The sequence below is a fragment of the Limulus polyphemus genome, unplaced genomic scaffold (genome assembly GCF_000517525.1).
Source record: "Limulus polyphemus unplaced genomic scaffold, Limulus_polyphemus-2.1.2 Scaffold512, whole genome shotgun sequence".
Lineage (NCBI taxonomy): Eukaryota > Metazoa > Arthropoda > Merostomata > Xiphosura > Limulidae > Limulus > Limulus polyphemus.
This window is the reverse complement of record NW_013666122.1, coordinates 336626-340590: the sequence shown is the minus strand read 5'-3', so window position 1 is coordinate 340590 and position 3965 is coordinate 336626.

Below are 3965 nucleotides of genomic sequence, written 5' to 3'. Positions count from 1 at the left end.
GATAATCTATCAACATTCTGAAAATATAAATGTTGTATGATAATCTATCAACATTCTGAAAATATAAATATAGTATAATAATCTATCAATGTTCTGAATTTATTCAAGTTTCTACCTTAACAGAATAAGTACATAAAACCTTTTCTATACATAAACTTATCCAAAATCTTAAAAGAAAACGTATGTATAACATCATTTGATACACTATTCTACAAATAACACCATCTAAGCTTACTGCTTTTTACTGTCGCTCAGTCTAAAAGTTGAAGAGACTTATCACAACTAACATGTTTGTACTGATTATTTCCATGTAACAAATCAGAATGCTTTGACGACAGCCATAGTTACATTTATAGTTTTATTTTAACTTGAAACCAAAATAACTTTAAAGTTATGGTAAGATCTTGTTTGAAAGAACATTTCACATGAGAATATAAGTCTGTAAGTAATAAGAAACTCTTACACCACCTCAATTATTAGAGGTTTTATCCATTAGAGAATATAGAGAGCATTTATAGTTTCTGTGTCACTAAATTCTCTACATATAATGCACAGCAATAGACTAAGACACAACCCCCCACTATGCCCATATAAAATTTTACCAGAAGAAAAGCAGCCTTCTCAAATCAAACGTACATATCTAAAACATTGCTTTAAATAAACCATTGTGTCTTTTAAAGTAATTATTCTACGAATGTGTGTAATAAAATTTAATATTATTTGTACTTATTTTGTTTACTTCCCGAGTTCATGCATAGTATAGGGGTTGGCTCCCTAAAGACTCAAACTGCATAGTGTACAAAACATTGAGTATGGTCACTTATTACTGGCTGGTAATTCTTGTTTCACCCTGTACTTAAATGTTTTGAAGGGGTAACAATAACATTGTTTACACTAAAATTATGATTTTTTTTAGCTAATGTAAAATGTAGAAAAAACAAATAGACTTTTCAATACCATACGACCTTTGCATTACCTTATTTAATATTCTAAAAAAAAAAAGGTTTGGGTGCAATATATCAAGCTCTTTTTGTTCTAATAAGAAGAATTACTAAAGGGCCATTGTGAGTGGATTTTATTTTCCTTGTAAGTCTAACACGCATGCTTTTTTTTGTACATTTTATATGTGTACAACCTTAGCAGTCAATAGTAAAGGTTTTAAAGTGTTGTTTGAACTAAATCTTTACTGTTTTAGGTGGTTTTTGCCTGAACGGTCTATTAAGGTTTTGTGAAATTCCTTGCTATCCCTATCATGATATTATGAACAACTATCATGGTTTAAGATCTATCCAGTAGGCTAAGAAAAGATACAGAAATAACTTTCATCCCTGTTGGGTTTGCTGTTATAAAGCAAGAATTCCTGTCACATATGTTGTTTCGAGACATCTTTTGTTCACACAAGGATCCCATATTCATATAGGAATGTCAAAAATATGAAGCATTATGCTTCTAATTTATTCTTGTGAGTTATTCAGCCAAAAGCTGTATAAAATACTAAAAACTAAATGTCAAGCTAATCTGTCATTCAATTTATTACTAGTTACTTAATTATACTAATTTTGGGACATCAGTAATCATGGGCAAGACCAAATCAAAACATGTATGGTTTTGAAATGTCATTTACAAAGCCTAATCGGATTCTTCCAAATTGCCCTTGTCAAGGGTCACTGATGTAGAGGGGAATTTCCTGAAACCAATATCAATCAGTGATAAGTGATAAATTGAATCACAGATTGCGCTTCACATTTACTTTTCAAGAATTCCTTTTATCTCTTGGAATTTTTATTACAGCACAATTCCAAAGATCTGGAATTAAGAATAATTCCACTAAGACAAGTTATCTTTTCACACCAATGCTTCTGACCAAACTAATTATGCATGTTACACGTATACCTGGTCACCATCAAGTTACTGTTGGTAAATATCACTGATGATTTATTTATTTTAAACAAATGTATGCAAATGTAACTCATATAAAGCTATAACACTTTTATGACCAAGAAATAACTACCAGTAATGATATCCATATTGTGACATTCACCAACCATATAATGTTTATAGAGAAGTGACAATAATCACCATACTGACCACAAAACAGATATTCCAACAACCTTTGGGAAAAACATACAACCTCTAATTTTAACTGTCACTTTCTATGAAAAGTCAGAACCTCTGTACAGGAAACAAAGAGTAATATGCAGGAGCTGAGCTTAAGGGGATCTCAAGCTGCACAAGTATGGTCAACTCACAACTACAAACCACAGAAACAAGTCAACCAACAAGCTGGGAACCAAACTTTTTTTTTTATATATTCCCAATGAGTAGTTTATACATAAAAAGTGAATTATAGAATATTTCAATGAAGTGTCCATAAATGGGTAAAAACTGCACACCCACCAGCTTATTTTAACCTAAGGTTAAAGAGCAATTAGCATTTTGACAAAATACAATTTGATGAGAAATTTGGAAAATATCTACAATATGTAACATATAAAAATGTGACCATGCTAAAATTTTTTTTTAATGCAAAGATAATTTATTTTGTGTACAAAACAAACAAACTGCATTTCAATTCTGTAAAAATAAAATACTAGCATAACATTATCATTGTCAAAGTGGTCTCTTGAAAAAAAAAAAAGAGAGAGAAAAAGAGAAATGAAAGACTCTTCAGACTAATTACATGTAATTTTCAACTACATGAAAATATTTTTAATTACACTTCACTGTTGAAAAGAAGAAAAAAAAAAGACATTTCTCAATAAATCAGGATGTTACATGGATGGAATAATGTTGTTAAGACATACCATCATGAATCAATTGGAATGCATGTGATATTTATCATGTCATCATTTAAATTCACATGGAATCAAAACTGGTTGCCATCGAGTACAAATTGAGTAGGGTTCAATGTCTCAACATATAGAATTAATAGTTGATTTTTCAATCCAAAGAAATTTTAAATCATATTTTAATATATTTAATTTGTTTTACAAAACTTACAACCAATCTGTGTTAATAGATTGCTTATAAGTTTATTTGAGAATTCCCTGAGGTTGAATTTATCGGCTATTATATTTCTGCTAGGTGGTTTACCTTTTTTGTATTGCTAAAGCCTACTGCAAACTGTTCAAAACACACATATAACATCAAACTTTCCTTAAAACTTACATGTTCATGAGGCTTATTAAATTATCTTTACTTAATTGATAAATCAGTTTGATAATTTTCCAAAATGAGTATCTAACTCAAACCACCTAAATCATAAATAACCAAGTAACAATTCAATCAGATTAACATTTAAAAAGGATTTCATACTTTGGTGAAGTTTTTCAAATACTACTTGGCAAACACCTATTACATTATTGTTTTGTTAGGTTCTCAAGATGCATCTCCTCTTGAAATGAAAGCAACTATTATACTCCAGCTATTTATTCCTACAAACAAAACATGAAATTACATATAATACAAGTAGGAGTTAACCTGCGTTGCCCAAGCAGCTGCAATAAGATACCGTACTTAAACTGCTTGCGTTGTGGGATTTTTAAAGCTTATTTATCGGGTAGGCTTTCCTTTAATATCATTACAACAGCATAAAATAGCGTATTAGTCAAGAAACAACTTATGAAAATCAAGCAAGTTTGCAGGTCGGCTAGTTAACACTAGGATGACACACGTTTGCATTTCCAATTGTCTAGAAAAATGTAGACATGCTGCAATATTAGTTTTCGTCTATCAAGTTTTCACCAAGACAAACTATTGAGTGTAAAAATTTGTCGTGATATTTGCAATTATACAATTAATCAACATGAAATGATGTTATTTTGTCAACTATGCTTATCACGGTTTCCCCACTTAACAAAGGAACCGCAAAACGTGTTAAAAGGTTGCATAATTATTTGCTCCCAAATACAGTTCTGTTTACACACACACACACACATATCTGTGTGTGTGGGTGTATATATATA